The 13,570-nt window shown below is 55.1% G+C and overlaps 1 protein-coding gene across 4 annotated transcripts in view; it reads right to left on the bottom strand.

Moving 5' to 3' along the window:
- RRBP1 (ribosome binding protein 1) overlaps positions 1-7,479 on the bottom strand; it is a 59,187-nt gene extending 51,708 nt beyond the window's left edge. For all 4 annotated transcript variants that reach the window (XM_079943787.1, XM_079943789.1, XM_079943788.1 and 1 more), the window contains exon 1: positions 7,088-7,479. The gene's annotated coding sequence lies outside the window, so the exon portion shown is untranslated. The remainder of the gene's footprint in view (positions 1-7,087) is intronic.
- Positions 7,480-13,570: the final 6,091 nt, after the last annotated feature.

Here is a 13,570-nt window from a genome sequence, read left to right as displayed (position 1 = left end):
ACATATAACGTCGAATGGGAGGCCACGATGAGCACAGGCCGTGTGTCCACTTGCCCTGAGTTCACGCGCAGGCGCGAGGGACCTGTGAGCTACAGGTCAGGGGTGTGGTTACCCCCGGGCACAGGCAGCAACCCGAGGGGCACGAAATGAGCTGCTGGGGGACAATGTTTCTTGTTTGGCTGGTCACATGGGGCGCTGCTCCGTGAGCTGTAGACGAGACAGTGCATTTTTCTATATTTGTTCTACTTTAGTAAAGAGTTAAAATATGTATATACACACATGCCAACTTTGGTAGGAAAATGAATCCACACAGCTCTCAAAGGAGGAGCATCTCTGATGCCAGGCGGGTCTGTCACAGCACATACACTCCTGCCACCCCCAGGCCCCTCATATGCGCTCACTACGCAGCTCCCAAGAGAGGGGAAGTGGAGACCAAGGTCACAGTGGGCACCGCCTCCCACCTCCAAGCCCCACAGACCTCACTGTCCCTGCGGCTTCCAAAACCAGACTGTTCAGAACAAACCTCAGGGCTTCCCTCTGAGGTTGGAGGCAACAACACAGGCTGCAGTGGCCAGCTCGGCCGTGGCTAAAGCCCCGTCCATGCCCCTAACGACATGTCACTAACGAGGCCGCTGTTGACGGTGTCGTCACCACTCACTCTTGCGCACTGACCCCTCCCCCGAGTCACTGCAGTTACTACGGAATTCCCCAACTACGATGATCTAGAACTCACCAAGAAATGAAAACGTGTTCAACAGAAATAAAGTTGCATCTAATTCCTATGCAGGATGAGCCTTAATTAAAAAGGAAATCGTTTTGCTACAGCTGAGTTGTACATTTTAACCACTGAATGAAAAGTTCCAATAGAACATACTGCCTGGGCTGAGGGCCAGAACCCGGTCTCTCACGGTTCTGCGTGAAATGCGTAGGCCAGATCCTCCCGTCAGGAGGGGCCAGGAGTCTATGATCTACTTTTCCATTTCTTTGCCTAAAAGCAAAGGCAGGCAGAGAGGAGACAACGAGGGATGTGGGCTCGGCCTGGAAGGGGCTGCGATCAGCCAGCCCGCCTGTCTCCAGTATCCCACACCTGCCCAGCGTCCACGCCCGGTCCTCGAGGAAACGCCATCTGGGAGGCGGGAGGTTCACCTCATCCAGCCCTCTCAGTCCAACAAAGTCTGACTAAAAGAAGGGAGAATGGAACGCCAACTACCGGAAAAGAATTTCCCCTCCTACCACGAAGGAGCACTCTTGCTCACGAAACACAAAACCCACCTCTTTTCAGAGGCAGTGCACTGTTCAAACCAAAAATAACGTTTTGTTTCCTGGTGAGGGCGTCGTCACTGATACGCTCGGCTGCTCTGCAAACCCATCTAGCTCATCAGCTCCGCTGGGAAATAAAGGATGCTCACTGCGAATTCTCCTCCTGGAACCAGCGCAGGCACCTGGGAAGGGCCCGGTCTGGTGAGGCCCCCGCGTGGGTGACGGACAGCGGAGAACAGGCAGCGCTGAGACCAATCTAACCGGCCTGCAGGTGCAGGGCCCCTGGGAGAGAGCGAACGCCCAAGCCTTCTGCCCAGGGTCACTTCAGAGCATTGGCTTCCGCTGGCGGAGCGGGATGGGCCACATGTGGCAGCACCGCCGTGAGTGTGACGGTCAGCCTCCCAGCTGGAGCCTGGCTGGGGGGAATCCCAAAGTCACTTGGCTTTGGAATATGTTTTTTGTGTTTATATTTGATGCTCTAGGAATCCAGGCTACTTGAGGCTAAATGATAATGTACTCACAGAACACAGGCACTAGAAAATCACCTGTTAGCTCGGCAAGGATGGGCACCTACTGTGTGCCACTGTCCAGACACTAGGGACACCTCGGGGAAACAGGGCAGCCACAACCCTGCACTGGGAGAGCTTACAATCCAGTGTCAGAAATGACAAAGTCAGTCACATATGTGACACATCAGGTGGTGATAATGAAAACAAAGCCATGCAGAGAAGTGGGACTGGGGTCACCGGGCCTGTCACTTTAAGTAGGGTGGTCAGGGAGGTCACAATGCACAGACCTGAGGATGGTGGGGGAGCAAGCCACATGGCCGTCTGGGAAAAAGCTCCCCAGGGAGAGCAAGAGCATGTGCAAAGGCCCTGCGGCAGAAGGGCCTGCCCGGGAAACAGAGCAGGGGGTGGGGGTGGCAGCAGTGAAGCCTGAGGGAAAAGTGGGGCCTTGGAGGCCACTGGACAGACTCTGGCCAAGGAGGGTCCTGAACACAGGGTGGCACGATCTGCTCTGGGAACAGACCAGAAGGCAGGGGTGAGGGCAAAAGCAGGCAGACCACTTCAGACCTAGTGAAATAACCCGGGGGATGAGGGGTCTGCACCAGGCTGGCACCAGGGGATGCGGTGAGAGTGGACGGAGCTGACATGTTTGCCGTCGTAAAGGATACAAGTGTGAGAAGGCATGGAGTGAAGGATAAAGCACGATGTGTGGCCTGAAAGATGGAGCCAACTGGCCTGGTTTCATGTTACACGAGGAGGAAACTGAAGCCAAGGGACGAGAACAGTCACATCCAAGGTCACACCACTTACTCTGGGGACTAGAACCCAGACCACTGCTCCCCCCGCTGCCCCAAGCTGCAGCCAGTGGGGGACGCCGGTGACTACGCAGGTCACATGCGGACGCCCTCCAGCTCCTCTTTGCTCCCAGACGCTGGAGTAGACAGTGTCCCTCGGGGACCACCGGCACCCAAGCACGTACTGTGAGCAAGGCTGGGAGGAGAGCACAGCCCCTGCCTGGGGAAGACAACCACAGTCCACGGCTGCCACCTGAGAAAGCAGAACTGGTGTGCCCAGAAATTCCCACTTTCCCCAAGAGAACCCCCAAATCTAGATTTTAACAACAACAACTTCTCCAATTTTAAAAGGTGGCTCAGTTGTTTAGCAACCGGGCCTGAACAAACCTCACATGCCAGCCAAGTTCCATCCATGCAGGGCTCCAGCTGGGAACCAGTCTCAAGACAGCCTGAAACACACCTGGTTCACTCACACCTCAACCAGGGCCAGGGCACAGAATTAGAGCTTTGGGTCTAAGATGGTCTTCTATTCCAACTCTGGAGCCAGCAGATGGTATTCACTATCACTATAAATAGCTGATCACTTCCGCCACAACCTTAGGGGCCTCCTGTCTGACCAACAAGAAAGTAGCTGTCTATCACTCTGGGCTCTGTTAACTGGTTTGACGTTACTCTACACAATGTGCTAAGATGAGGCCACTAGTAAAGCCAAGAATTCAGAAATTCTCCCCAAATACTATCCAGTGATCCTTTCAAAGTTCTATGGAATATAACAAAGCCCTGCAAAGAGCCAGGAAGCAACTGCTGTCCGCCAAACAGGAAAATGCCTGCACCCTGGACCGTGTAAGGTTAGGAGACCGGCAGCTGTTCCAGCCTTGCCAAAATAATCCAACGTAGAAATTACAGAACTTTCTTTATAAATTAAAGTTGCCCTGCGTTGCTAGGCATGTGGGAGATGCATGTCATTTACAGCTCTTAAAGGAAACACGCTACATGTGTCTGGCCTCCAGTCGTGGGAGTCGGCCTGCCTGTTTCAGGAGACTCATCAGAACTTGTGTGCCTAAGAAAACAGCCTCCTAGGAAGTCCCCAGGTTAATTTTCCATAATGCTAAGTGGCCCTCTTGCCCAGGCTCTCTCACTTAGAATTAAATATTTACTTTCCCTACAAGCCATATGTTTTCTGCCCAATACCTATCTTCCGTGTCTGTTACATTTGACCACTTTGATGCCCTTGGTGTTAGGTAAGAAGCTCTCCAGGGCAGGACCACTGTCTGTGCTACGCCCCTGCTCCCCTGCCTTCTTTCCCTTAACATGCAGTTTATAATGCACACCAAGGGTCAGGAAGAACTGCTTTCTAAAGGTGACATCTTATTAGGTGGAAGCGCATGAACAGCCACTAATTTAATTTTATTTAACTTTAATTAAGTTGAAATACCTCCGTGTGGCTACCGTACTGGACAACACAGTTCTAGATGGAGTGTCTTCGGACACGAACGAGGTTCGTTTGTGGTGTCTGAAGGCCTGGCACACAGGAGAAGCTTGACAAAGACATGAAATGAAAGCCCTGTCTTGGTACTGCCACATCCCACACTGAATCCCCGCCTTCGTTTCCATCTTCCAATTCCAGGTGCTTCCTGGGGTACTTACTGTCCCAACGAGTATGGAATTATACGGCCTGTAGGTGTCGGTGAACATTCAGAAGGCCGTGCCCACATCGCCCAGCAGCTGGGCAACAGGAACTGACCTGCTGGGCCTCCACGTTCTCATCCACAGGATGGGAACAACCACATCTACGCTATGGAAACTGGCTGCTGTGAGGCCGAGATGTACACCAAAGCCGTGAATCTGACTCTAAACAGTAAACCTTAAAAATCAAGTTGGGCTGAGCTTCGGCTGTCCAATGAGATAGCTGGAGAAAATTTAACAGGTGTGTTGGTCTACCTCATTTCATCCGCAATTATTGCGTTACGGGCCAGCCCTTAACCATCCCCGGGCCAGAACGTACAGATGGACAGCAGTGTCTCCACCGTCATCATTCTCACTGACCATATTTTTTCTCCAAAAACAAGATTTTAGCACAGAAAAATCTGGATTCTCGAAAAGAATGGTTGACTCCTTGCCTATACGTCACTCACCTCCTCGTTAAAACTCCTTGGAATAAAAGAACAAGTAAGAAAAGTCTGGGGTCCTGACATTTTTAAAAGGCGTCCCTGCTACATAATAAACCAGGATGCCAATCAAATGGTTTGCATTCAGCCACTTACATGGAATTTGGTGCTGTATCATCACTACAGCCTACTGACTTAGGGCTCGTTTCAGCAAAGAGCATAATTGCTCAAATGTGACTCAGTGGCTTGGGATTTATTTAAAATTCTCCCATCACCAAAAACTATTCATGCACCAAGGTACCAAACTAACTTCTTAATCTCTGTAGAGATGTTCAGAGGCCAACTCCTAACTGTGAAAGTGAAGAGTTCTGATCCAGCACAGTGCCTGCGGCTCGACTCCCTGGCGGCTGTTTCCAGTCCCCGAGACACCTCTCTCTCCCTATCTGGCCACCCACCCCGCCACCCTGCAGCTCAACGGGTCCAGAAGCCCTGAACGTGCAAGCCCTGCTCCGCCTCCTGCCTCCAGCTTTCCTCCTTCGCTTCATCAGAGAGGGAAGTGGCATCTCCAGGCCCTCAGAACCGGAAGCTTCTTTCTGGAAGGAAAACAAGTTGGCAGCCCACAGTGGGCCTGACCTTTGGAGAGTTCATAAAGGAACAGAGACGTCACCACAGCCCGCTGCAGGATCACAGAGCCTTCTCTGGGGTTGGATCAGGGGGAAGTCAGGACAGCCAAGCACAGAGGAAAGCGTAGGGGGAGGCAGAGTGCTTCCCAGCCCCGCGGGAACAGCCAAAGCTCTGAAGAGACCTCCTCCCCAAAGTCCAGAAAACGCCACACAAACGCCCCCGCTCTGAAGGTTCCAGCACACCAGGCAAACAGTGACCCACGAGGCTCCCAAGAGCCTGCAAAGTTTCATTTTCTAGATGCTTCCTAGACTCTGCTGACCTCCGACCTCCAGGAGTTATTGCCAAACTTCCTTCTGCTGGCACAAGGTCCCAGGGTTTCCCAGCACTTACCTGGGAGGCTGCCCGACCCTACAGTGAGTGGGTGGTTCTATCTCCAGGCTACAGATAAGGAAACCCGGGTTCAGAGAGGTTAAGCAACCTGAGCAAAGGGTCTGCAGCGTGGCAGGGGTGGGATCCAGACGACAGGACGTGGCAAGGCTGCGTCCGCAGCGGGTGGGCCAGAGCCAAACCCAGACCCCACCACCCTCCCGGCCCGAACACCCTAGAAACTCATGCAAAAACAGTAACAGTCAACACCTGTGGACTACTCCCTACACGTGCTGGGTCTTCACGGTTCTCTCTCCGGCAGCCCGGCTGTTCCGACGTGGAAGCGGACCCCGGAGTGAAACAGCCTGGCCGACTCCCCACGGTGCCGGCTTTCGGAAGCCCACCCCTTAGCCATGACACCACCCGAGCTACCGTTTGTGATCTGCAATGTGGGGAGGGTTCCCCGAGGCTTCCCAGATGCTGCCCGGGAAGCGCGGACCCCAGCCCGCCCTCCCCTGCCCGGCGCCAGGCCGGGAGCCCGGGACCCGGGGCGGGAGCCAGGCGGGGTGCCAGCGCGCTTGACGGCCGGGCCGGAGGTGCCACTTCCGCCGGGCCTGGCACCGCCGGCCCATTCATCGTCCCCCCGCCGGGCGCCCTCGCACCGGGTCCGCGCGGCCGGCCGGGCAAACAGCGCCCCCGGCCCCGCCGCCAGGGGGAGCAGGGAGCCGCCTCCCGCACTCCGGGAAGTTGCCACCGCGGCCGCCGGGCGTCCGGACCCGGACGGTCCGGGTCTCCGCACGGCGGGCCCCGCGGCCCCGAGCCCGGCCCGCCCCGTCGGCGCCGCCCGGCCCCGCCGCGCCCCCAGCCGCAGCCCGAGGCGGGCGCGCTCGGCTCGGGCCCCCATTCAATCCCGCCCCCTCCCCCGCCGGCCCCAGCCGCCTTCCGCCCGCCCCCACCCCCCCAGCCCGGACTCCAGCCCGGCAACGTCATCCAGCCGCTTCCCGAAGCTTAACCCCTTCCTCCGCCAGCTGTGCGCCGCCCCGCCCCGCCGCCAACTTTCTTCGCCCAACTTCGGAGCGCGCCGGCCGGCCCGACGGCCCGGCTGGGAAGGACAGAGAGAGGTGGGGGGGGGCGGCCACGTCGCGCCGCGGGGCCGCCGCAGGTCCCGCAGACGGCGAGGGCGTGGGGTCCACACCTCGGGCACGCTCGGCCAACGCCCCTGCACCGGGTTCGGCCCGGCACACGCCCCCAGGGCCCGCCCGGACCCCCAGGGTCCGCCGCCGCGGCGACGGCCGGGGGCGCCGCCGGGGGAGGGGCCACCAGGGAGACGTGTCACTCCCGGCGCGGCCCGCCCGGCCCGGCCCCGGCGCCCCGACGGCCCGGCCCGCGCGCCGCCACCGCCGCTGCAGGGCCCGGCCAAGTTTCTTACCTGCAGCCGGAGACGCGGGAGGGAGAGCGAGAGGGCAGGAGCCGCCGCCGCCGCCGCGGAACCGGGAGAGAGGAGCCGGCCGAGCCTCCGCCGAGAAGCCGCCCCCGAGCAACTGCAGGCGCCGCGACCCCGACGCCACCCGCTCGGTCCGCCGTCCGCTCCGGCTGCTCGCTGGCTGCGTGCGCGCGTGTGGAGTCGTGGCACTTTCTGCCTCGGAGCTGGCAAACGGCCCCCTCCGCCGGGATCGCCGCCTCCTGCCTTCCCCACCCGGGCCAGCCATTCATCGAGCCGCCTCTCCCCATTGGCCCGCGCCCCGCCACTCCGCCGGCCGCTGACCAGTCAGAGCGCGGGCGGCCGAGCCGCGGCGGCGGCCATTGGGCGGGGAGGCGGGTCTCCGCTTCGGCCAATGGGAGAGGGGAGGAGCTGCGGGGAGCCTCGGGGGCGGGGCCTGTGAGGGGCGGAGCCGCGCGGCGCGGCGCTCGGCCCAGCGCGGGGGCGGGGCGGGCCCGGAACCCGCGGCCGAACGGGGGAGGGGGCGCCGGCCGGCCCCGCCCACCCCGGGCCAGCGACCCTGCTTGCTGGCGCTGATTCCGGGAAGGCTGTGGCCCGGCGGGCCGCGAAGGTTCGAATCCCAGCGGCGCCGCGCCTGCGCCCCTGGCCCCTCCGGGCTGAGATGGCGGTGGGTGTCACCCTGAGCAGGGTTGCGCAACATGCGAACAGTAGGGAGAAATGCTTCGTTTAAAACCAACTGACTTTCCCTGCAGCAGCGCCCCCTCCGGGCCCTAGATGTGAGGACAAGTTATGCTGGGGGTCAGTTCAGAGAGGGCACGTCACTATCTTCAAAGAGATTGCAATCAGCACCAGAAAGAATTTTCTTGAGTAAACTGGGGCGGAAAGTCCAGACGGTGCAGGAGGAATGGAGGGTGGACGTCATTTACACCCATTTTTAGGGAGGTTACAACTGAGGCACCGTCCAAACCTCAACTGGCAGCAGGGCAATGACTGCAGTTGACCTTCCGGCATTTTACTCTGCAATGGGGAGGGTGAGAGGGTCTGACGCACATAAACTCACCCACTTTCCAGAAAACTGAGTAAACGGTGCTTCATGACAGGACTTCCCGACCCCTACCCCCCCCCATATAACCCAGCACTCTCTCTTCATAACCAAATAAGTCTCAATTAAGATAATTTTAGGCCTGGTTTCTAACCATTATATCAGTGTCTCTTAAAACTAACTCTTTGAACTTGAGTCAAAGCCAGTTTCTTTGAAATTAAGGTTTCTGGGAGGGCAAAAGGGCTGCTGCAGGCTGATCTGCCCTGTACCACTTCCCCCACCCCCGTGGCTGCAGAATCCTGTTCCTAATAGCTGTTTCTTGGACAGTCTCACATACTCCCTCCCTCTTTGTCACTGGTACCATAGGAGTTGTTAGATGTGGAAATACAAGCCATCATGAGGGAATAAAGAGGGGCTGGGTTGAAATTAAACCGTTCATTCATATTTTTAATCTCAGCAGTTCCCTAGCATATTAATGATTAATCCGCGGGAATTAACCTGGATTAGCTTTCCACACTCAGTCTTTTTCCAGTGGTGAGCCCCGGCTTGACGTAAAAGTCAAGAATCCCAGCTTCTTGCTGGCATATGCTACCAACTAGTTCTAATTGACCGTGGGTAAACCAGTTAGCCTCTCTGAACATGGATGTACCCTTTTAGGACAATCGCTCCCCTCTCTGGGTTTTGGAGAGTCATTCTTCCATCCACCCATCCATCCACCCATCCATCCACCCATCCACCCATCAACCCATCCACCCATCCATCCTACCTACCCATCTACCCATCCATCCACCCATCTATCCACCCATCCACCCACCCATCCATCCACCCATCCACCCATCCACCCATCCATCCATCCACCCATCCATCCACCCATCCATCCATCCATCCACCCATCCACCCATCCACCCATCCATCCATCCACCCACCCATCCACCCATCCACCCATCCACCCATCCACCCATCCATCCACCCATCCATCCACCCATCCATCCATTCATTGGTGTCTGTCGAGTGCCCGGAAATCACTACAAGCTGGGCAAGCAGCCTAGACTGATACTTAGACCCAGTAAAGACCCAACTGCCCTCAGAGGCCTTGCTGTGGGCACAGACCTCCTTCATCTTATTCACACTGGTTTTCCCAGAAGCAGATCCTGACCAGGAGGGTTTGGGTGCAAGTGACTCATTTGAGGGATGATCACAGGAAACACTGGTAGGAAAGTGGGATGGGAAGGGGCTGGTGAAGAGCACAATGTCAAGCAAGTGGCCTCTGCGGGCAGCCAAGCCTCAGCATCGCTGGGCACTAGGGAACCATGTGGAGCCCGCCCCAGAGGTGTCCCCCCTGCAGTGCGGGACTCCCAGTCCTCGTGGTGGAGGGCTTCTTCTGGGGGGCTGTAACTCACCCCGATGCTCCGTCAGCCAGAGAAAGCCTTCCAGCAGAGAGAAGCAGCTGTTTGCAGCAAGAAGCCCTTGGCAGAAGGCTGAGTGCCTGGGGCATCTGGGGGCCACGATAGGACCTTCTACCGACCCCACACCTGCACAGAGTAGGGGCTCCGTAAATGCACATTCCATAAATGTTGTTAAACGAATCATAGGATTACAAAGTCCGTAGGAGCGAAGGGTGTTTACAAAAAAGGGTCTCTCTGTCTGCTCCCTCCTGTGATTGACGTTTTTTTGGCCTCAACACAACATAGGGTTCAGTATGGACAAGTGGCCTGGCCTGAGCCTTTGCCTTTGCTCAGTCCCTGCCCCTTGTCCAGCCTCCACGAGGAGGTCAGCTCCTGCCCCACCCCACCCCCACCTCCTAGCCGACCTGACTCACAGCCACTGCTGTGCCTGCAGACTGCCCTCCTCGGCCCTGCTCCGCCTTCTCAGCCTGTCTCAGCCTTGGTCTCTCCCAAGGCGTGTCTGGGAAAAATGGGAACCACCCCCAGGACTAGATGGACAGGAGGTGCCTGTGGGGGAGTGAGGGGCTTCCCCCAGGCTCAGAGCCCCTGGCCCTGCCGCAGGCCTGTAACCATCAAGCCACCCAGCACGAGAGGGATCCCATCGCCCAGCACAGCCTCCAGGTCCTATCTGCTCAGTGCCAGACACAGGCTGGAGCCTGGGAATCAGGTCCCTGCCGCCCCCTGGATGACAGGCCAGTGAGGGCTGTCACATGAAGCCAGGCCAGAGAGAGGCCAAGGCGAGCTCAGACTGCGGAGAGCAGAGGGGTGAGAGCAGAAGCTGGAAAGAGAAGGGGAATTAGCCAGGCCAGAAGGTGAGAGAACAGGGCGGGTGGAGGCCTGGGATCTAGGTAGCGTGGTGCACCAGGGGCCTGCCGATTTGTGGTGTTTTGCCAAAGCTTGAAGGGTGAAGGAGAGGGTAAGAAGAGCTGAGTGTCAAAAGGCGAGCCTCACGGGCACAAGGGAACCATGTAGAGGTGATGTCAATGCTCCGCACCTTGGCGATAGTGACAGTTACACGATCAAATTATGCGCTCTTGAAAAGGGCGACTTTGGTTTGTAAGCAAATTATTCTTCAATCAACCTGACTTAAGAAAAAAAAAAAGATACGTCCTTTTTGGGTTTTAGTTGTATATTAAAAACAAATAAAGCATTCTTATTGGGAAAAACTAAACATACAAGAATAATTACCTAGAACAGCCCATTAACTCATGACAGGGCTTTGCTTTCTATGACTAACTTGCAAATATTATTTTTAAAGAGTAGGTAGAAAGAGAAGATATCTTACAGTGTGAAAAGAGGTTTTACTTTATCAACAACTAAAAAAGGATGATAAAAGACAAACAGAAGAAAAATATCATGTGAAAAAAAGGACGTAACGTTTTTAGGTCTTATCACGTGCCAGGCACTATTGGAGATGCCTTACAAATAAGGAAAATTATTTCACCCTCAGAACAACCCAGTAAAGGAGGCACAGTTATTATCTCCACTTTAGAGATGAGGAAACGGAGGCACAGAGAGGTTGAGTACCCTGCCGTTTGTCACAGGGCTGGTCAGAGGAGGGGGGTGGGCGCCAGGGTCCATGAGCATAACCACTGCATTTGGTGCCAGATCCCAGAAGGTGTGCTGTACCTGTGCGGGTTGCAGTGGTGGTTCAGGGAAGGCTTTGTTGTCAGTGACAGCCAAGGTCGCTCCCATGGCCCCCTATTTCGGCTGACTGTGATGCTCAGCTAGGTTGGGGACCCACTGGGTTGGAGGCCATTGCAATAGTTCTGGTGGTGAGGGCTTGAACAGAGCAGTGGCACCGTTGGGAGGTGTAAGGGTCCTTCATGAGGGTGTTTAGGAGGTGGAGTAGGTGAGGCTTCGTGACCACGGGAGTAAGGGACAGGGAGGAGCCACCTGTGAGCCCCTGTTCTTGGCCCGAATGACAGGGAGCATGGTGGTGTCAGTGCAGGGGCAGGGCATGCAGGAGAATGAATAGGTGGGGGAAAGGAAGTGGGGAGGATGTTGCCTGTTGTCTTGACATGTCGAATTTGAGGAGTCTTGGGGAAGTCCAGGGGGAGATAGTGTTTCACTGGGTCTGAAGCTCAAGGGTGGAGGCCAGTGTGGCTATTACAGTTGGAAACCTGAGCACGAGAGGAGGTTCAGACCTTAAGGACAGAGATGAGATGATCACACCCAGCATGTGAAGCTGGGAGCTGCATGTGGATGGGGACAGAAGAAACCAGAGCTTGAGTCCTGCACAGAGAAAGGAAAACCCACAAAAGAGTCTGTATCAATCTGCTTTTGCTGCATAATAAATCACTCCAAAACTCAGTGGCTTATCACAATTCTGGTTTCCTATTAGAGCTCACACATCTACGGCAGCTGAGGCTTGGCTGGTCTTGGCTGGCCCACGCATAAGTCACGCATGGGTGGGCTAGGGGTTCACTTCTAGTCTGGGCTTGACTGGAGCATCTCAATGCTGCTCCACAAGGCTCATTCCTTTCTTTGGGAATCAGAAACTAGAGAGGGCGTTCACTTCTCATGGCGATGGTTGAAGCAAAAGAAAACAAGCAGAAATACACATGGAAGGGAAAGAGTTTCAAGAAGTAAAGAATGATTAAATGCAGACTGGAAATTCAGCAAGATGAAGACTGAAATGTGTGTTAAACGTGGCAACTCAGGAATCAAAGTTTTAGAGGAAGGGGTGGGTGAAAAGTTGGCCACCGAGTTGTGGAGGGCTGAGAAGTGAATGGAGCCAGGGTGGGGGGCAGGTAGAAGCAACGTGCATCCATTCATCCAACAGATGAATCCAACTCAGGACCTATCACATGTCAGTCACTGTTCTAGGAGGTGAGGAGACAGCCTTGAACAAGGCAGAGGGTTCCTTTCGTGGAGTTCACATTCTAGTGGGGAAAAGACGGTAGCCAAGTCAACCAATACATAAGCAAGGTGAGTCAAAATGGTGCCAAAGGCTACAAGGAGCGAGAAGAGGCTCCTGTGAAGGAGAGGGGTGGGCTTTGGGAATGGGGGGTGCAGAGGATGTAAGAGGCCGGTCAGAGAAAACCCCTCTGGGGAGGTGATGGTTGAGCTGACACTTAAAGGACGAGAAGAAGCTGATCTTGTGAAAAGAAGGAAGAATAAGTGGAAAAGCCCTGGGGTGGGGAGGAGCTTAGCAGCTGGTTCAGGGAACAGAAGGAGGACTGTGTGACTGGAGCTCAAGAAGGAAAGGAGAGAAGGCAAAGGCCGTGAGGCACGAAGGTGCAGACAGGAGAGGAGCCTTAGGATGTATCGGAAGCCAGGGGAGCGGGAGTCTTAAGTGGGAGAGTAGTGCCGTCTGATCTGCATTTTTTTTTTAATTTTTATTTAATTTATTTTTTTATACAGCAGGTTCTTATTAGTCACCAGTTTTATACACATCAGTGTATATCCCAAAAGGTCACCTTAGCAGTGGTGGGCAGAATTGTTAAGACATGGAATGGAGGATGCCAGGACCAGGTAGGAGGCTTTTGTAAGATTCCAGGCAAAATATGGTTGATGTGCCGGTAAATATTTAACTATTGGCTACTGGAGTTGGGGGCAGGGGAGCATTCCTAATTTGTAGCATTTGCCAATTTCTGGGGTGTGAATACTCCCATCGGAGCTGATTTCAAGTAACCAAACACAAAGATGCGAAGAAATTCGCAGTAACATACCATTATAAACCATACAGGTAACCTCATGAATAATCTCAAAGGCAGATATAATAGTAAAATGTAGTCAAATAATTAGGAAGTGATGAGGATGAGTATTTATTACTTTTGTTTTTACTATAATCTATGTCATTGTAAGTTTATATCATAAAATGTTTAATAATGGCTGTGTTTAATGAACTGCTTGAAAAATTCCTGAAAATGCAACAATCAGCCCTTATGAGGTGGCTGGTTCCTTCACAGAACTGAATATAACAGTCACCTGGACTGGAGTGGAGGGTGAGTGTGAGTGTGTGTGTGTGTGTGTGTGTGT

The sequence above is a fragment of the Stenella coeruleoalba genome (genome assembly GCF_951394435.1).
Source record: "Stenella coeruleoalba genome assembly, chromosome: 15".
Taxonomy (NCBI): Eukaryota; Metazoa; Chordata; class Mammalia; order Artiodactyla; family Delphinidae; genus Stenella; species Stenella coeruleoalba.
This window is presented reverse-complemented; position numbering and strand designations above follow the sequence as displayed.